We start from the raw sequence: 20,774 nt of genomic DNA on the forward strand, positions 1-20,774 counted from the left end.
TGCGGGCTTGTGCCTGTCTCTCCGGAGCGGCAGGATGGCTGTAGAGGAGGTGCATAGTCCTGTGCCTGGTGCAGCGCGGCACTGTGCTAGACTTTCCCTGCGTGCTATGAGCACTTGTCTGTCGAGCGGGTCCCTGGACCCTCGGTGGACCGAGGATCTGGCTGGATTTCGGCACCCTGCTTGGGCCCTGGCGTGTGCCTGCCGGAGCACGGAGCTGGCCTTGCTGCGGCTGAGAGCACCGTTGCTCTCTTGAATCTCTTCATTTAGTTAATGATCCTTTTGTTGAGAGGATTAGGGTTTAGAGGCCTCTGGCAGAGTGTTAATTAAATTAAATCTATGGGTGTTTTGTTGAGTTTTTAAAGCCCACTAGAGGGCTCAGTTGGAGCCCTGTGGATTGGGGCCGGAGGCGCTGGGCTGTGTCCATCCCTTGCAGAAGTTTGCACAAGAAGTTATGTAAGGCTGGAGGAGCCAGACGGACACAGAATCGGACGGGGCCAGTCTGCAGCCTCCACACCGCGCTTGCTGCTTCTCCAGCCCAGCTCTGCCCAGGGCTCAGCAGTGCCCGACCCGTGCCGTGCTGCCCTGGGCACCGGTCGGGGCTCTGGAGGCCGTACTCGCTGGAGCTTGGCAGGCACGGGACGCCTGTGTCACCACTTGCTGTATTATCAGCGTTAAGTAATGTTGGGCTAATGTTTTGGGTTTTTTTTATTATTTTTTTCTTTCCCCACTTGATGTTTACATTTCTAAGAAGTGGCTCAACGTGAATGTCCGGTTCCACCTTCAGTTCTGGGAAGAGTCAGACACCAAACTTCGCTTACGTGAACTCTGCTTGCAGTGCTCACGTAAAATACAAGTGTGAGGATTTGGCTTTGTGGCTCGAGGGATTTTTCTGGCAGGTGCATGGGGTTTTTCATGTTTAGCTAGAACTGTCTATTAACCAGTGTCTCTTCTCCTTTCTCTTCTATACACTGGCCTGTGATGGATTTTGGTGACTTGCCTGCGTGGTTTGCCTGGCTGTCTCATCTCTGGGTAAGTAACTGCTTCATTAGATCAGTGAGAGGAAATAGCCGAAACGAATCACTTGGACTTAAATAATGAACTGACCTGTTTATTGTGTCTTACACTCTGGAGCATTGATTGTTATCAAACAGGAGGATTTATCTTGTGTGTGTGTGACGATTTTGGATATTGAAAAGCACTTAATATAGCAATTTCCAGGCCAAATTTTTGACATGAAAAAGCCCCCAGCTGTAGTTTTCCTGCCAGCTTGGGCTGCGGAGTGCTGACCCAGTGATAAAAGCACACCAAGTGCCAGCAAGTGAGCAAATGGAAGTGAAAATGTTTTTGGTAGTGGAAAGCAATACTCCCTGTTTCTCCCCAGATGCCCCCTGACAGCTGTTGATGGTAAATCAGTGCCATGGTTGTGTAAGGGACTCTCTGAAGGCCGGAGTGCAGCGCTGGGCTGGCTTCCCCTTTGCAAACCTGCAGATGTGCGGGGCTTTGCAGGGCACAAAGGCCTGAGGCCCTTCTGGCAGGAGAGGAGGGGAAATGCGTGTCAAGCTTGGAGAAGTGCGGCAGGCACCGATGTTTCTAGCTTCCGTTCAGAGAGATCCTGCTTTGCGTAGGGGGAAAATTGTCCTGGTGGGGTGGATTCTCGTGGTTTTCCAGCGGAGGTTTGGTGCCTGCCCCCAAGGCTGGCTGCAAGGTGCTGTTTGTGTATTAAGGCCTCTCAAAATAAGGGGTGTGTGCTCAGGGTGCAGGAAAGGAAGGGGTCTCTGCTTGGTAAAGCTGGTTCTCTGGATGCAGTGGTGCTTTTGCGTTGAGGTTGCTATCTCTGGAAACTTCAGAAGTTTTTAATTTACTTTTTTAAAAAAAAATAATTAAAGTATCTTCCTGCTAAGCTTTCCCCTTTCCTGTCCATCACCCCCCCTTCCCCAGTAATATCCTCTCCTCTCCCAGTAACGGAAAAGACTGAGTGTATTTTGAGTGCGTTCAATGTACTGCCAGTCACTGATGAAAGACTTGAAGGGAAAGCAGAGGAAGGTTCTGGGAACAGATTGCTTTATTCTTAAACTCAGCATTATTATACAATGCCTCACAGTGGAGGGCAGGAGAGGTGAATCAAATCCAAGCATAAACCTGTTGTTCTTACACAGAAATAAGTGAAGCACTATATTTGGAAGCTGAGCAGCTGTCTCCTGCTCTGAATGAGCTGTTCTTTGCTATGAAATCTCTAAAAGAAGGATCACTAATTACCTAGAGAACCTGCCTTGATCAGAGGTGCTGAGCTCCCATCCCCACCAAACACCCAGCAGTCATTTGAATGCAGAATAAAGCTCCTCCACACAGAAGGTGTAGCTGCGAGAAATGCAGGCTGGCAGCGTGCTGGCTGGGAGCTCGTATTTGGAGCAAAATGCAAGCGCTTACTCGTGTGACTGTTGGAGTGGGTTAGCAAGAGGCGTGTGCAGCAGGTATAACTGTCCAAGGCTGGCCAGGATGTCCCAGACCAGATGAGCAGCAGCAGGATCTTGGTCCTTTGTGGTTGAGCTGACCTTCAGGACAGTCACCCATCTGGTTATCGCTGCATGACAAGTCTCTGGTCAGGGGTGAATTTCTTCCTTGGGGAAAGCTGGTACCCCAAACAACCCCTGTTTTGTTGTCCCCAGAGCAGTCTCACTGTGACTTTTGTTTGCATGAGTGGTCTGTTTTTCATGTACTGCACAGAGGGTAGAGAATTGCATTTCAGTGGTCCTGCTTATTATAGGCTTTTGGGGTTTTGACCCTGATATGAGATGAAATTTGCTGCTTGCTGAATAGTTGTTGTTATTCTTGGTCAGCAAACAAGAAAGCTAAGTGGTACCTTGTTAGTGATGGCAAAGATAAAGGTTGTATGGTATAGTTTCACTGGATCAGGGACAGCCCTGACCTTCACCCATCAGAGAAAACAGCAGAGTCAGGTTGCCTTTCCATCTTTAAGCCTGGCTTATCTCTTTGGTAAACATAAAATGCATAGGAGCTGTAGTAAGTGAATCTCCTCTCCTGGCCTGATAAGATGGTTGGGGCATCAGTCCTAAAAGTAACACACCAGCAGCTTCCATGGAGGGACGTGCTGTGAGAAGCTGGAGGGCAGAAGCCATGAAGAAAAATGCTGAAGATGCAAGTGGAGCCTGTGACGTTTGAGGTTGTGCTCTTGACCTTCAGCTAAGATTCACATATGTTGCCATTATTTGAAGCCTGTCAAGAAATCCGAGGTGAGGTCATGCGTGCTGGCTGAAAAAATGATTGGAGCTATGTTTGTGGCAAAGGAGCTGCTAAGCACAGTGTGTCCGTTAATGGGCTGCTGCTGGGCCATGTCTTTCCATACTTTGGCATCAGTGATGTTGGGAGCCACGTGTTGGTGTAGTTGATCTTAGTTTACCTGTACGTGAAACTGTTTCTTTCTGTCCCTTAATTCATGGGTCACCTAGAGAAGGGCATTGCTTCGTGAAGCTGTTGAACAGCAGTTGTGTTGTGAACTCGGGTCTCCCCTTAATTCTTGTGCACGTACAGCTCAAAGAGGATGAACAAATAAGGTCTCCTTTTCCACCTTTCAGTGAGATTTTCTGCTTTGAACCTCTCCTGGAAATGTGGTAGCAGGGTATCTCTTTCGCTTGTCCCACCCCTTCAGAAGAGACCATCAGAATCCGATGCGGTGTCAAGTTCTAGGGCTGGCTTAGCTCAGTGGTTTCACTTCAGCGCTTTGTAAGGCGGTGAAATAGTTCTCATTGTGGTGTTTAAAATAGCAGTGCTGCCTTCTGAATTACCATCTAATTAAATGAAAGCAAAAACTCAAAAGCAAGTGAGCTTTCTGCATCTCTTGTTGCATAAGAAAAGCTGTTTTAGTTGACCTAAAAACCAACATTGAAAAACAGGCTAAACAGAGATGCTTTCCTCCTAGCTCTGTCGGCAGTTTGTAGCAGTTGCTACTGTTCTTGGAGAGCCATTCATGCAGTGGCAGCTGCAAGCCCTCTTCAAAACAGTTACTCCTTTGAGACTTGCTTCCCTTGTGCTTGATGGTTGGAGGAACCCTGCTGTGGAGAGAAATAATTAGAAATAAAAGATGGCAGCTTAATGATTATTAGCTTCTTTCTGATGCAGTCTGCAGTGAATGCAGGGGTAAGATCTGGCTAGTGTGCATCTCAAAGCTGTTGCTGCATCTCTTGCTCAAAAGATTTACCGTGCACACCGTGTTAACTTCCAGCCTCTGTGGACCTCCAGAATGCGCTGAACTATTATTATTTATTTCAGTAAGAAACCTTTTTCGGGGAGGATGACTCTTGGCAATTAACTGTGACAATGGCAACAGTTCAGATGAAGCATGCTTCCTGCTCTCTCCTCCCTGTCTCTCCATCCATACCCACAGCTTTCCTCTACAACTTCTGATTTCCCCCCCTCTCCCCTCCCCGAGTACTTGGATTCTGCCTATAAATCTGAACTGCTTTGGGTTTTCTTTATAAAATGAGCACGGAAAGATACGACCTTAATTGAAGCCTCAAAATGCCTTATTTTGTAAAGCTCCAGAAAAACTGGCAGCAATGTGATGCTATCCTCTGGGATTTTGTCCTATTGATAGTAATCTTTTTGAAGCTGGTATCCATGACTGCCAGTTTCAAAGGTTAATATACTGCATTTCAACCAAGCTGAGAAGTCTTTTTTAAAATTTGTGATATGGAAATGTGCACCAATTAATCATTGCACACCTGCAGAAATGCCCCTCTCAGCAGCCTTTGGCTGTGATGTATTAGGTTGTGGGATCATCTGTAGAAAGGACTCGGGGTGATGAGTCTGATCCAGTTAGTAGCTTAAGACAAACCCTGCAAGGTGCAAGGAGACAGCAGGTAGGAGAAACAGCACTGAATGAGGTGGTGCAGTGCTTCAACTCTTACTTCTGGAAAAAATTAGGTAGCCCGTGCTCTGTTTAGAAGTTGTATTTGCTCTCCATAGATAAAGTCTCAATTAAATAAATGTTAGGTCTTGCCAGGTGTCCCTCACTGATGTGCAGGTCTAGCCTGCAATAATGAACAGCTGTCAGTTGTCTAGTGCTGGGGTCATAGCTTGGGTGAATTTGCTGCCCAGCCTTTGGATTACAAGTGATGTGTTAGTACAGACTAGAGGGCTCTCCACCAAGTACCTAGCTCTAACTTACTGCTGGGTACCTATTGGTCCTAAATAAATACTGATCTTGAAACTTTCCTTCCCTGAACCAAAGAGCTCTTGAGTAGTTTGAAGCCAAGGGATGCTCTTTGCCTAAATTGAGAGCGTAACAGTATGGAGTCAAATCTGTGCTTGAGCAGCCCCTTGTGAAAGCTTCACCTAACTGGTGCCTTTCTGGGGAGAAGCTGCAGTTCAAAAAACACCTACCTGGTGTTATTTAAATAGACCAGAGCTGCTGCTTGCTGCAGTTTGACTTCTCATCCATGCAAGGAGTAAACCTGCCAGTGACATCCTTTGTTTGGGGTATGGCTCTTCTGCTTCCCTGCCTTAGCACTGGTCCCTAGGTGGCACTAACTCTTATTTTTGGGTTTATTTCAACAAAGGCTGCATAGCTGAGCTTGTCCCCCGCTGAAGTGACAGCTGCGTCTCTGGCCAAGCTGGCTGTTTGTGTTTGGTTTAGGAGGCTGGCGCAAGGGCTTGAACTTCCTCCTGCTGCCCAAACAGAAGAGGTTTCCAGCAGCATCTCCTGGAATTTATTAACAGGGGCAGGGAGTTGAGTGCTCTCTTTGAGCATGCTCCTCTGTTTTTAGTTGTGTCTTCTTTTCACTAGGACTGCTAGGGAATGAAAAACTGGTAAATGCTTGAAATAAGGGAGAGCTTGCAACTTGGAGGTCAGCATGCCGTTGGGCCGGCTGTCTCTCTTGTGATGGCTCTTTCCATGGTTCAGTCCATTTCTCAGGCTGTTTCTGGAGCTCAGGCTCATGCCACACTGATTCTGCCTTTTCCTGAGCCTGCACTACTTGTATTCACAGCATAGATTACTATTCTCCAGGTTTTCTTAAGCACTTTCTAGATCCTTTAAGTGCAGCCACTCATGTGTTTAATACTTCCTACCCATACTTAAGGGGAAGAGTATTTCTCTCTCAACGTAGAAACATTCACTGTATGAAAACTGGATCCTGCAAGCTGAAGTTGAATTCCTCTAATCTTTAAACGGTGCATCCTGGCAGAAATGTGCTTTACGCATCATCTCTAAGCCTTGGAACAAAGCTGGCTTTCCAGGGAGCTGTTCTTCCCTGTACTGGCACACAGCCTGGAGAGAGCTGATGCTCCTCTTCCTCTATTTTATTCCTCTTTCTTCTTGGAACTAGTTTGCTGTGCTGCAAGACACCGCCTCGACTGAACATAAACTTCATGCAAACTGATGAAACCCATGATGGGAGCTTTTTGCATAAATTAACCAGATTCTGGGTGGGATGAAACTCCTAGGTGTACAGGCTTAGTTACCCAGCTGTCCCTTCTGCTTTCCCCATCTCCCTAAAAGGCATCTGCATAAGCCAGCCTTGTAGTAAAAAGATGTAGTGGCTGGAAAACTGGATTCTTCTGCCCACAAGAAAGAACGTGCGGTTTTAGTTTGGCAACAATGGCCTTCAAAGGGTGCAACTCCTGCTGTTAAAACAACCAACAAAGGAAAACTCTCCAGTAGGAAGCCACACAGAAAAGGATAGGAGAAGAAGCTTGGATTTAGCAAAACTGGAAGCTAACTGCCATGATGCCAAGTGGGGTTACAATAGCAAAATCACTTAGCCTCTTTAACTATGGAGGGTGCTGCTTGGGCCTTTTAATAACTGGCTCAACAATGAATCGATTGTTGGTTTTGGAGAGTGCTGTGATGGGCTGGACTAGATTTAATCTTTGGTTAAATACTTGATACAGAGCCAGGTGAGTGTGGATGTTCCAGGTTGCCTTCACCATGCACACACACGTTGTAGCAAAGCGGTGCAGCGTGTTCTAGTTCTTTGTGAAAATTTCTTGAGTTTGCAATTCAGCCTGTTAGAGGCTTTTTCTGGCAGTGAATTCTGCTGTGCCTGCCACTTTGTGTGCTAAATCGAGGGGTGAGCAAGGGAGAAATGCAGCATTAGCTGAAGCACCCCTTCCTTCTAGGTAAATCATTCACCTGAAATATTTTTGTTCTAGATCACTGTTTTACAGTAAAATGTATCTTGTGAAGTTGAAGGGAGATTTCCTTTACACCTCATCCTGGCCTTCTGCTCTCAGCCAAATCAGCGCTGCTGATGGTGACAGTAAATCTCGGAAGAGGAGCCAAGGGCAGAGGGCCAGTAGCTGGCAAAACTGAGCCACCTGCTCTCCTCCCACCTTGTTTGCTCTTGTGAAATGGCTGCTGCTGCTTTGGAGACTCTCATTTGCTAGCAAAGTGTGTGAACGTGGCACGTACACCGAGTATGCCTATTGTATGTACACATACCTATGTACAATATAGACACAATGAGCTTATTTGGAGCAGTAGTGGATAAATGATTCAGTTGACCATCTTAATTTCTTTGTTTTCCTAGAACTTGGTGTAATCCCGAGTATTTCTCTTCACCTTAAATCCTGCTTGTTTTGGGGGAGGGAGCACTGATACCAGTGTGATGTACAATTCCTTTGTTTAGATTGCGAATTCCTCATGTAGAGAAGCTCCTTGGGGTGAGGAGAGCTCTGTGCAGTTTATTATTGTGCCAGTAATGCTCTAGGCACAGTGTTCACCAGCACTGTTGTAAATTGGGAGCCCTGCTTTACAACTAATCCTACCAGTAGTGCATCCTGCAGGGGCCTGCAGAGCACTGGATCACCTTACAAAGGATTTTTTTTTATGAAGAACTTACTTGAGCTGGATTTAATCTACTGTCTAGATGCTCTTAAGATGCTAGAGTGTGTACTTCTGAGCCACTTGCTAGCTGCATGAACATTGAGCAGGCAGAGGGTAGGGTTTGGCATGGTTCTCTGTTGTGACCCAGTTGATTTGCACTGCCTGAGTCCATCGGGATCTGAGTGCTCACCGAGTGGCCTTTCAGCATGCAAGGAACAGCTTCTGCCTTAGAGACCACAAACACATGCCTAAAATGAATATAATTCCTCTCCTTATTCCTATACCCAGCAGTTGAATACCAAGAAATCCTGACTTATTAAAATAATTCTCAGTCTCTAATTGACTTCTATAAAGCGACTTAAACCAGCTATAACTGGGAGAGTTCTTTAAATATTTGCAATCTGGGCTTGGCACGGGGCAAACTGTTCTTATAGTGAAGAATTTAAGAAATTTCCATTACTTCCTATGGGATTTCAGAGGTCAGTTCGGGGCCGTGTAGGAAGGAAAAGGTTAGAAGCTAAGCCAGCGATTTACAGCAGAAGTGTAGTGTTGATGGTGGTATTTCCATATGCAGAAGAGTGTTGGTTTTGTTTTTATTGTTTTGTTTTGTTTTTTTTTTCTTTTTTCCTTTTTTTCTGCTCCCTGCAAAAGGATTGCTCTGGCTTAGGCTCAAATTGTCCTGCCCCAGAACATTTTCAAGGCGCTCTCATGGCACAGACCATGTGCCTCATTTCATGTCTGATGACTATTGCTCTTAAGTTTCTCCTGCCATTCGAACTCTCGGCTGTTTGTTTGGAGTCTGAAGAGGTAACAGAGTCCTTTGCCCTCGTGCACAGCATGTATGGCAGCTTGCACTAGTGCTCCCTGTGGATAAATGCTTCACCTGGGAAATAATGGCTCAAAATACAGGAGCTGCTGCTCGCTGTACTCAGATGCTGGCAGATGGAGTTGGGGATCATCTGGTGATCTGAGCATGGTGGATGACGTGCTGTGTGGTGTTAAATCACCATTTTGATGTGAAGTTTTCGTTGCCCTGGTCTCTTTGCCATGTAATCTGCAATCTGCCGTCGGTCAGCGTGTGTGCATGTTATGATGAAGCAGTGTGGTTTTGTTTGCTTGTTTTTCTTAATTGCAAGAAGCTGTTGCCAATCCCTCGCATCCAAAAACTGTGGCTTCTTTGCTCAGTGGTTTTCTCCATAAGTCCTTTGGACTCGCATTTCTCTTCTGACACAGTCTGTTTTCAGCCATCGTGGGTGAGCAGAAGCAAAGGCAGCAGTTACTGTGGTGGGCCAGCACCAAACAGCTGAGCCTCCTCCATTCACAGCCTGGGCTATTAAAATGCCTTAATTTAATGCCTTGGGGAGTGAAGTTGGAGCTTCAGGGCATGTTTCAGGGGAACTGCCTGTACCTGGTGTAGGAGCAGCGACTTACAGCCGCCAGACCTTTCCCAGCCTGTGTCTTTGAATGGAACGTGCTCATCTGAGTCCAAGGAAACCACCAGATAGTCCAGATTTATGGCAAAAATACCTCTCTTCCCTCCCATTAAGGGCTTTTTTGCCAGCAATCTCAATGCCGAGACAAGAGGGGAGCTGCCCCGTTCTGCGTGTTTTGGCAGAGCCAAGTGTCATAGACATATAGGGGAGAAGGGGTAAATAGCTGTGAGAAGCATGTTAATTTTTTCTAGAAAATTGGGTTGGTTTGGCTCCTATTTAGCACAAGTGTCCCTAGTGTGTGAGTGTTCCTTGCTAGGCTGGTACTAGTGAGGGCTTCGGCATGAGCCCAGCCAGGGTGCGTGTCAGCCCAGGGTATTATCTGCCGATGAAGAGGTAGAATGGTTGCTCTTAATGCAAGCAGAATAATGCGCCTGATAGCTTAATTCTCTTTGGGAGGCAAATGGAGATGCCCCGGTGCCCTCTGTCTTTTGGGGTTGTGTAAATATTTGAGAGGGATTTGGTGTCCCCCCTGAGCTGGTCAGGCTGGCATACCGGCAGCAACCTTGCTGGAGCCCCATGAAGTGCTGACAAGAAGCTGGGGAATGTTTTGGTCTGGTGTATGTAGCAGGGAGAGCTGGACAGCTCTAGTTGACAAAAATAACTTCTTATAATTTGGCTGTAGGTGAGGAAAAGCCTCACGGTGCTGTTATGCGCATAGTTTCAGAGTGGCATGCAGGTCAGTCTCCTCTGTGTGGCTGGACCGGTGCTCCTGTTTTTGCACGTTCACCAGCACGGCTGTGGGCTTTTCTTGTGGACGAAGCACTCACCATCTCAATTGTGGCTTTATCGGCCCGGCACCCCCTCGACTGAGCCCAGTACCTGTTCGGTTCCTAATGGCCTTGTGTTTAAAAAAATAAAGAAAATCCCACAAGGCGCCCCCTCCCCCCCCTCGGTTCTCCCTGCTGAGATGGGCCACAACTTTCTCTGGGAGCCAGCGAACTGTATTTAAAAATCTAGGTCACGGAGGGAGGGGAGAGCCGCTCGCTGCCGCTCGGCGTTACCGGCAGGTAGGGCCCCTCCTGCCCCTTTCGTACCGGTTCCGGGCGATGCCAAATGACCGCGGCCCCTTCCCTCCACCCCCCCTACCCCCCACCCCCCCTCACTCCCGGTATCGGTTTAGCGCCGGGCCGGCGGCGGGCGAGGGGGGGCTGCCGGTAATCCTGTCAGTTCAGCCTCCCCCTCCCGGGGCGCGGAGGGTGTTTTTCCGCCGGGCTGAGGGAGGCGGCCGAGGCGGGGCAGGGCCGCGGTCCCTCAGGGCCGCCCGCGGGCGCCGAGCCCCGGCCCTGAGGGAGGGAAACGGCGCGCAGGGGAGGGCGGTGGGTGGGGTGTGGGGGGGGAAATCTCTGAGGGGGCGCGCGCTCCCGCTCCCCCCACCCTCCCCGCCAGCCGCCGTTTTCCCTCAGCCAATAGCGAGGCGGCGCTCGCTCCCCGCCTCCCTGCTCTCGGCCAATGGGAACTTACTACAGTGTTGTGGGTGGGGGCGGGGCTGGAGAAGGTGGAGGGGGGGAGGGTGCAGAGCCGCGGGGCGGGCGGCGGCGGCGGTGGCAGCGGCACTCACCGGAGCGGAGCGGGCTGGGCTGGGCTGGGCGCGGAGCTGAGCGACCCCCGAGGTGCCGGATCGGCGGGGCCCGGCGGCGGGGGCGGCCGCGGCCGCGCGCGCGCGCGCGCCCTCGGCGGGCGGGTAAGTGCGCGCGGGAGCGCGTGTGCACGGCCAGTGCGTGCGTGTGTGTGTGCGCGCGCACGGCGCTATCTGTGCGCGCATGGGTTTTGCGCGGGGCGCGCGGCGCGTGTGCTAAACGGCGTTATCGGTGCGTGCCCGCGCTTCTCGGTGCTGTCGGGGCGTGTGTGTGTGTGCGCGTGTGCGCGGGGTCTCCGCGCGGTGTGCGTGTGCGTGCATGGGGTATCTCTGCATGCGCACGCTGCGCGTGTTCGTGTGTGCAAGGTGCGTCTGTGTCTGCACGGCGAGCGTGCGTGGGTTGCGTGCACCGCGCTTCTGTGCGCGTAAAGGACACGCGTGCAGGGGGTGTGAGCGTGCACGCGTGGTCTGCACAGTGCCTGCATCGGCACTGCCTGTGTGCGTGCGTGTGTGTGCGGTGTATCTGGGGTGCGTGGTGTGTCCCCGCTGTGGTCTCTGCACGGCGTGTGTGCGTGTGTGTGCACGGTGTGTCTGTGTGTGTGCACGCAGCGTATCCGTGTGCGCACGGCGCGGGGTGCGAGCTCTCCGTGGGGGTGCGTGTGTCATGGAGAGCTGCAAGCCGAAAGGCTGAGGCTCAGCCGGAGATGGGTTCTGCAGGAGGCGAGAAACTGGGAGGGGGGGGGGGGGGGGAGAGGATAGCGGGAGGGGGACACACAACGCGGGGGAGCTGGCACCCGGTGTCACCCCCTTGCTGGGGCAGGGGGTGCCCGGGGCTGCCGGTGACCGAGCCGGGGTCCCCAGCTCTGCCCGGAGTCCATTGTGCAGGAAGAGGAGGAGGAGGAAGGAGACATGGCGGGGAAGAGCTCCGAGCTCTGCAAACTGTCGGGGCCCCGCTCGCCCACCCGTGGGATGAACATGGGCGCGCCGTGGTCTGGTGCTGGCCGGGCAAAGGCTCTTTCCAGGCTGCGCATCCCGCTTCCCTCTGAATTTCGGCTCATGAAAACACCTTCGCCTGCTGGGAAGCAATGCTCTTCAGCTAAAAGGATTTTCCGCCGAGGCGTGTTTTTATTTTTTACCTCCAGCAAGGCAACGTTTACAACAAAAATGACTCCAAAGGGCCCGGAATGAGTTAAAAATTGCACCTTGACCGCATCTGTGAGTGCCGAATCTGCAAGCGTCCCGAGTGCAGTCGCTTAAGTGTTTCTTGGGGAAAAGGATCTTGCTCTCCCTTTGTGCACCGAGGGGGCTGTATGTGGTTTGGGGGGGCTGGTTTTGGGCAGGGGCTGGCAGCCCTCCCAGCTGTGGGTGCGTAATTGTTTATTAAGAATTGCATGTCCAGCTGTAAAGAGAAAATTTCTTAGAGACTGTCCAAATTCTGGGGCAGGTGTTGTGCTAGAAATTGTAGTTCAGTTATAATTCAATTCTCCGTCTTATAATTTAGTTAAGATACTGGTCAAATTACAGAGAAGCAAAGTAAAATCTTATTTCTGAGCAACAGCACAAAATCAATTTTTGCCTTACCTTGCTCTTTATATTTAGGGTTTTAAGGCTTTCCAAACACGCTAGGTTTTGTTTGCCTAAGTTAGGTAGATCTGGAGGGATGGTCCTTCTAATTAATTGATTCTTATTTCACAATTGAGTTACTGAATGTAAAAATAATCCCTGTAAGGTCTCGGTGGGAAGAGAATATGGCCGTATACTGATGGGAGATGTGGAGGGGCTCTGACCTGGCTGCTATCGCCGTTCATCTCTGTGGCGATGTTGTGGAGTGCAATTCCTTCCACAATTAGCTGACTTGCATGTCACTGCCCCAGGAGCTGCTCCCTTCACTTGAAAGGGTGCTTTCTGGAGATGCAATAGCAGGGTCTTTTGGTTGGCTGGCACAACTGTATTTTTAATTCATTGAAGGTTTTCCTGCAACGTTGTGGTGGCTGTTATTGGGGATGTCCTGCTTGCGGTGTGTGTCAGGTGTCAGTGCTGCTAATGCACTTGATGTTTATTTTTTTACATCATGGTGCCAATGTCTGGGATCTTCAGTTATGTTTCTGTGACAATTTTGAGCATTGGGTGTGATTTACAAGGCAGTGGGGTCCTTTGTGTATCTCTGCTGACATGGCCTTAATAAAGAAGGTGAGGATTTTCTAGGATTCCCATGGTCAAACATAATCTGCTGCAGAAGGTAAATATCAGGATAAACATAGTGCTCCTTACATTTAAAACTCAATTAGAACCTTACGAAATGGAGATAATGATGATTTTTTTCCTAACATAAATGTATTAATTATTTCCTGTATCAGTTTAGATTAGAAGAACAGGAATTACCTGTGTTTTCATCTGATCTCACGATTGCAATTTAAAACAAATTCTTATCAGAAGCAAAGCATTTGATGGGAAGGCAGCAGTCTCTCTCTCTCAGGTACACCTGGCTTGGGCGAGGGGAGGAAGGACTCTTCTCAGCCTGTTTCAACACACCGTATGTTCCCAAAGCCTAAAAATGCTTTAGACAATGATACTTCAAATCTACAGCTTCTGTCTCCGGTAATGCGCTGCCAACTGCCCGTGCGCTCTGCATGAGCGGACGCAATATTTTCACTTGACAGCATTTGATTTTCGGAAAGCGGTAAAACACATCTATTCTGATGCCCCATTTACTGGTTGTTGAGCAAATATTTGAATTGATGGGAGGTAGGCTGGTAGGTACGTGGCTTCTCTAGCAAGCAACCACGTTTACAAATTCATTCATTAGCGATCAAAGTGTTGCTGTGCAGGGGTAGCTTGCAGGCTTCCAGCCACGGGTTGTTTGGATGCTCTGTGTGCTTTGATATGTTGATGGGTGGATGATGATGTTGGGAGTGTGGCATGTAACATGCTGGAGTAAAATTGTATGTACAGAAGTGTTGCTGATGGAAGGCAGTGACTCTGTACTAGGTTTTCACCAGGAGTTACTTAGCATCTCAAAGGAATCTTGGATTTTTAAGGTCAGTGAGTAAACCTCTGGCTCTTCATCCTTGGGGCAGTTCAGTGGAGGTGTTGGCTGCGCGTCCACAGCATCTATCAGGAGTTTCTCATCAAACACCTTTCCTTGTGTTCTCTGATGAGGGGTGTTTGATGAGAGCCTCTGCCTTTGGGGGGACCATGACGGTACCCATTCTGCTGCAGAGCGGATTCTTCAGCCTCTTACTGCCACATACCATCTATTTCTTGGAAAAAGCCTGAGAAGTTGGTACTGCTCGGAGACGCTGCGTCCATCGTGGGTGGTGAGAGCTCTGGGCTCTCTCCAGTTGTCGGGGTCAGGGCATCGCCTGCGACCGGAGTGGGAGGCAGAGCGGGTGCTTCCCACCCTGCTGCGGGTGGAGGTGTGCACAGCTCTGCAGATGGGGAGCTTGAGCTGGGCTGTAGTTGTGTGCCGCACTGGGTTAGCGTCTGGACTTGCTCTGCTTGCTGAAGCTGCTTTTACGTTCACGGTAATGAGCAGTGATGAATCAGAGGTGTTGTTTTAATAAGGTAGTCTTTGAGGGGCCTGCAGCAGCCCTGTGGATGCAAATCATTTCCTATTATAAACCTTATTTTGTGCTTTTAAACTCTGCTGCAGATCTACTGGCTTCTTCCTAACTGCGGTTCACCCCCATGCAACTTTTCTGGAGCATTAAGAAATGGCAGATATGCAGATTGTTCAGACTCAGAGCTGTGTTTTTTTGCTGTCATGCATCTCTCTGGGGAAGCTCAACGCAAAGCTTTGCATCTCTAGTGGAAATTGCACTCTGGGCTTGGTGATCTTTTGCAATGATTGTTCTGCTTTCTTGGTACTTGGTTTTTGCTGTAATCTTGTGTAGATTAAGCAGGCAGCTATACATAAAGATTTCACCTTATACTTCTCATCTGCTATGCTGTTTTGATCGGTACTCTGGTTCCTTAAGTTGCAAAGAACTGTAGGATGCGGCATAGCAGGGATTTATCTTTGTCCATCGGATGGATTAGGTAGGAACGTTCATGGCTTGTACTTAATCCAGATTAATATTATTAGTTTCTTTACGTTCAGTCGGTTGTTTACGCTTGTTTTCTGTTTATGGGAATTTTTGCTTGTGTAATGCTGGTAACATTATGTATTAAAAGCAGCAAATACTTTTAATTTGTTTGCGTAGATGGACTAAATCTCTCTTTTTTTTTTTTTGTTTTTTTTTTTTTTGTTTTTAATGAAGCAGTTCTACAGAGAGGAAAATTTTGTGGGCTTGGGATGTGTGTTTCAAGCAATCATACTCTTCTAGGGCATGCTTCTGCAGACCCCACTGCATGCCTGATACAGGCTTTTTAAACAAATTCCCATGCCAGCTTGCTTTAGCTCCTGTGCTCAGAGCAAACGTCTACAGCAGTGGTTTATAATTTATTAAGTCGCACAGCACTTGAACTCTGGTGCTTTTGGAGGGGACCGAGTATTTTGTATCTCGCTGATCTTGATGCAGAGCTTGGAAGACGTAGGAAGAAGAGCAGCTCCATGTAGTGTTGCGGTGTGTTTCTGGTGGTGGGAGAGCTCCATGGCTGGCCGATAGCGTGGCTTCCCTCCCACGCGTGTATTTTTGGAGAACGGTCCATTCCATCTGTTGGCGAGGGTGAGTGCCATGGGATGTCAGTCGGACTTTCTGGCAGGTTCATACCATGAAATAATGTCCTCTGTGGCTGCCTGAGGAAACTTGCAGCCCGGACTTGGGGAAGAGCCTTCGCTCTGCTCGGACTGAGGTCCTTCTTAGAAGGATCAGGTCAGCCTGAGTTGTAGCCTCAGCAAAATACACCGTGGATGGAGCCCTGCAGATGAAGCGTGGTTTGGAAGCAGCAGGAGAAGATTTGGGCTAGTTAGCTGTTTCTATGAAAAACCCAATTCCTTTGAACCCACGGGTCACCGGTTGTAGGCTGATTATTCCCCCCCCTTCCCCACCCCACATAATGCGTGTGTGTGTGAGAGATAATTAAAAGCTTTTAGTTAAATAAATAACTAAGCCGCTCACGCGGCTTTATAGTAGAATTGCAGAGTCAAACACTTGGAGGTAGAAGATGGCGTGTGCTGCTGCTGGTCCCGCAGCATCTCCTCTGCTTTTCTGTGTGAGCGCAGACCAGCGTGGTCTCAGTGCGTGATTGCATGTGGGCTTTTCCCCCACAGGGCTTGCATATCGCTAAATATAAGAGAAAGCCGCCTGCTAAGTGGGTACAGTCCCATGCCATTGTGTATGGGGCCCCGGGCTGTATTTATTTCCCGCTATTCAAACTCTGCTCCAAAGACAGGATTAATAATTCCTGCCCGGGTTCATCTGCGATGCCTGTGTGCAAATGAATTAAAGGCATAAGCTGGTCTTTGCAATTCACTTGTGAGACGGAGCTGGATGCTTCGGGACAGGTAATGGTATAAGCATTGAAGGGTGGTTTGGTTTTATCTATTGGATGCGGAGCGTGGTGGAATATTTTAATTCGAGCCCCAGTTTCTGCCTCTGTGAGCTGCCCGCAGTGCCTCAAGCCAGGCACTCGGAAAATGAGAAACATGCAGCTGGTGACCATTCCTGGGGAGTTTTTAGAGTCGTTCATCATTGGGCAGGAGCTGGTTCATGGAAGGGTAAAAATCTTTCAGGTCCAGCTTCAGCTGCCATAGCTAGGAAATGTGTCTCCTCTGCAGCCCTGCCTTGCTTAGTGCCTTCCAGTTCCTGAAACAAATGGTAAGAGGGCCCTACAACCAAATATCCATAATTTTTCCTCATAACGTGATGGCCAGAGGAAAGCAGGATGCCCTGAGGATTTTTACAGAAAGGCGCAAATTTTAAGAGGTGCAGAGGCAGCTCAGGGTGGCATTTTGCAGTCTGACAAAAAAACCCCCTTGAATCCCCAAACAAAACCTGCTAGTCTGTCTTTTAAATACTGGATTCTGCGTGCACGTAGTTTTCTAGTCCTGCTTGCAAACAGACGTACCCTAGCAGCGTCATCTTAACGCGCACATCAGTCGTTAGAGACATGAGCTGGTGGGACCCAGCAGGGATGCAGTTCCTTGGGCGGATGGGGGAGAAGGGCAGGGGTGAGCCGTAATCCTCCCCAGCCAAGGGAGCCCTCCTGTTCTTCATATAAATGAAAATATAGCTGTTAATTTTGTCTGAAAAGTCTTAAAATCCAGCATTAAGCCAAAGTTTTCTGTCTTAGGTGCCTGTTTTACAGCTGTTCGCTTGGCAGTGATTGATGTGCAAGATGGAAATTGTGTGTTTAAAGTTGTGTGGGGGGTTGTTCTTCGTGCAAAGTCAAAAGAAATGCTACCTAACCGACATCTCCGTTTCTCTTTTGCGAGTGTGTTGTAAGTGTATAGAGATGGTAAAAAGGCTAACTACAATGTAAACATGCCCTGGCAGAGGCAGAAGATGTGTTCCCAGCCTTTTTGCAGGAGGAAAGGGTCACATCCCACACAATAAAACAGCATTTTTAGGGTCCTCAGTAGCAAGTATTAAAATTTGAGCAGTGAGAAACCAGGTGGGGTAAGTACTGGCAGTGCCCCAGTGTCCCTCCATCTCTCCCGGGGATGCACCCTCCCAAGGATGTCACTCCATCCATCTCTCCTGGGTGGTACCAGCACTGCCCCTGCGTCTCTTCATCTCTCCCGAGGTTGGTGCTGGCAGTCCATGCCAGTATTGCTGGTTTTTTATCTCCAGCTGCTAACTTGAAAGTGAGTATATGCGGTGAGAAGCTAGTGAAACTTGGTGAATAAGCACGTCAGATAGCAATACTATAAAATCGAAGTGTGGGCTGCCTGGTGCAGCTGCTGGAATAACTTTCATCTAGGTACAAGTCAGAAATGTTTGGGGCTTGGGGGGGAGTCTGGCTGCAGAGAAAATGACTTTTTCAGCTGTTTTTTGTATGTAGCTCTAGTCAAAACAGTTCAAGGACCCCCATGCTTTCTTGGAGAGGGGGAACAACTAGGAGGAGAAACTGATTTGGGAGGGAAAAATGCAGGCTAAATATACGTTGTTTTTCCATCGATTTTCATGTGCAGCCAGGCCTCCTGGGTGTTTAAATGTGATGGAAAAGAGCTCTTGCAGATGCACAGGTTTGCTGAGCTGATTACACAGATTGGCTGACTTCATTCTACAGGAGTTTCTGAAAAATAATTTTATATTGTAGAGGACGGGCACAGGATGGACCCTGGAGAAGGGGGATGTATCTGCGGTGAAGCCAGGAGGAGCAACGGGGGTTATTGCATCAACATGGGAAGGGTGTGCTGCCGATAGCACAGGGAAGTGGCCACGTGCTGAATTCCTCTGACTTCAGCAGCATCTGGTACCGTTTCCAGCATGCTTCGTTAGAGGAAATAGTTTCTTTAGACTTCTTGTTGAGTTTTTTGTTGTTGTTGTTGTTGTAACTGCTGCTTCTGTTATTTCCCTCCTGTCTACCTAGATGCTGTCTTCAAAAAACACTTCCTTTGTTTACAGGCGGCAGTATCTGGTTTGTTTGCTCCCGCCTGTCTCTGCGCTTCCTTTCCCTCCCCCAGGAAATGGTGGAAAAAAGCTGGACTTGGCTGATGAGGTCAGAGCAGCCGTTGTGCATGTCCCGGTACAGGACTTGCGTCCCTGCCCCTCTCTGCATCATGGTTTGGGATGCTTCACCCACTCGTTAGAAATGGTAACAAGAACCCAAGGGACTAGCAGTGCCTGAGTGTGTTTGTCTCAAAGAATGACCTTTTTCCCCCTGCTTGCAAGCTGGAGCAAGTTTTTTTCCTATTCTATTTTGCTTCTGAAGTGAGATGCTTTGAGTAGCTGGTGTCTCCCATCCCCTCAGTTTTGGGGCACTGATGCAGAAGATGGTCCTTGTCTTGGTTGTATTCAGGTACACTCGATCCCCACCTGCAAACGTGCAGCTGAATGGCATCTTGGATGCTGGTGGAGAAACCAGCAGGGGCGTGGGCTTCGTCTTTTGCAGCTGTTGCTCTTTCCTTATTTAAAAATGATGGTTGAGTCTCTTCGTCTGACCTGATGGTGACAAATGGCGATATTCCTTTTGTAAAGATGTAGTTTATTAAAAAAAGAGTTCCCACCACATGAGGAATAGAGAGGGAGAGCTCGGGGAAACTGAATCTGTTAGTGTTACGTGCCTCCGGAGGCAGGAATGGGACTAGATAATGAACATGAGAGGTGACTTCAGCAAAGCAGGGAGGCTTGCAATTACAGTGAAATTTGGTATTTCACTGTGACGCTTTTCTTGTAGCTTGTTTTCTTTCTATAATTGAACCAGACTCTCCAGCATGAGTATTGCCTGATTATTACACTGGTGGGGTTGTTCAGGCTGGGTTTGATCCTTGCAGTGCTAATCGCAGAAAAGACAGGTGATCTAGTGATGCAAATACAGGGGACTTGAACTTTTTCTCCTTTTTTTGAGGTAGGTGCTCAGCTGCATCTCTGCCAGCGATTAGATTCATTGCAAACACAGGTGAAGCGAGCAGCAGAGCCAGCGTAGGGAGACCTGCGGGCACCCTGTGCCCAGAGATCAATCATGCCCAAGTTCAGTAGGTCGTAAGGTTTGCACAGTGCTAATCAGTGGCATGACGAGGTGCAAGCCTGATTACGGGGTTAGCTTTGTTTGCTAGGCTAATGCCGCTGGTTGAAGCGGTTGCCCATTAACTATTTCTCATGATTTTTCATCGCAAACAATTGTAAATCGCTCATGGGGTTGGAACAGATGCAAAACCCCCTCAGCCCTGGTTTTGCTGTGCAGCATACCACCTCCTGCCTGGGTCTTTTAAATTGAAAACAGAATTGTAAGGAAACAAAGAACTGTGCCCCTTTGATGTATTAACTATAAAATCAACTGAAAAACTGTTGATTGTGCTTGTTTTGGAAACAGTTTAACCTTCTGAAACTTCTGACTCTGGCAAAAACCCCAGTGATTAGTTATACTGAAACTAAAGATTGATTAATTGTAACTTTTGTAACACTTCAGCTTTACTACTAGAAAAATATCTTAAGATAGGTGAAGAACATTTGTTTTTTTACTAAAAGCACCTAATAAACTTTATCATAGTCTAGCTGGGGGTGGAGACGACATACATTGAAGTTGCGGCCGTGCATCTCTGAAGTACGAGGTTGTGGGTGAGTTGTTCCTGTGTACTCCAAGGGTCTGCTTATTTTTTCTCCTCTGTTGAATACCCTGATCCACTTCAGCAGAAACACTCCCTCAGAAAATATTTTGAGGCATTTCTTTAAAACAAAAAACAAGTGGAGAAAAGCACAAGCCTCTCTATCCCTTCAGCTGGAAAACATCATCAGAGCTTTTGCAATGGAGCAATTTATTAAGACAGTGCAGAAATGCAGCTGACTGCACTGCGCGAAGTCGAGCATCATCTCAACATCCCTACATAAGCCAAGCCCAGCAGTCACTCCGTTCCTCCTCTCTGGAGGAAATGGCAACTGGGGAACATGCAGTTTTCATCTGCTTTTCTGAGTTAATCACCTTGCGTTGCTTTCCCACCCATTTACTGTGTTTTTGCCTAGTCACAAGGTGTTTCAGTGTTTCATGGGTGCAGCCAGTTCGGATGCTGCGAGGCAGTGATGTTTGGGAATGAGTCACTAGAGCTCAGGACGGGGCAAGTTTCTTGAAAACAACCTGGGAGATCCCCAGGCTTTGCACAAGCTTAAAATTAAGGGTTAACTCCCAAGACACAAAAAGATCTAGACCTCTTGATATGGACAGCTATGAGCTCTTTTAATGGTGCTTTGGGAAATAACACTTGAAATTTGTTGCTCTCTTTTTAAAGAAAAATCTGTCTTTGCTGCTCCAAGCAGTGAAT

General features: G+C 48.4%; 1 protein-coding gene across 2 annotated transcripts in view; it reads left to right on the forward strand.

The window, feature by feature from the left end:
- Positions 1 to 423: 423 nt before the first annotated feature.
- EPB41 (erythrocyte membrane protein band 4.1) overlaps positions 424 to 20,774 on the forward strand; it is an 87,877-nt gene continuing 67,526 nt past the window's right edge. Inside the window, exon 1 of one of the 2 annotated variants that reach the window (XM_049821166.1) lies at positions 424 to 675. The gene's annotated coding sequence lies outside the window, so the exon portion shown is untranslated. Of the gene's footprint in view, positions 676 to 861; positions 1,030 to 20,774 lie in introns of those variants that run through there. The other variant, XM_049821160.1, reaches the window with a different exon arrangement.

The sequence above is a fragment of the Accipiter gentilis genome, chromosome 17 (assembly GCF_929443795.1).
Source record: "Accipiter gentilis chromosome 17, bAccGen1.1, whole genome shotgun sequence".
NCBI lineage: Eukaryota > Metazoa > Chordata > Aves > Accipitriformes > Accipitridae > Astur > Astur gentilis.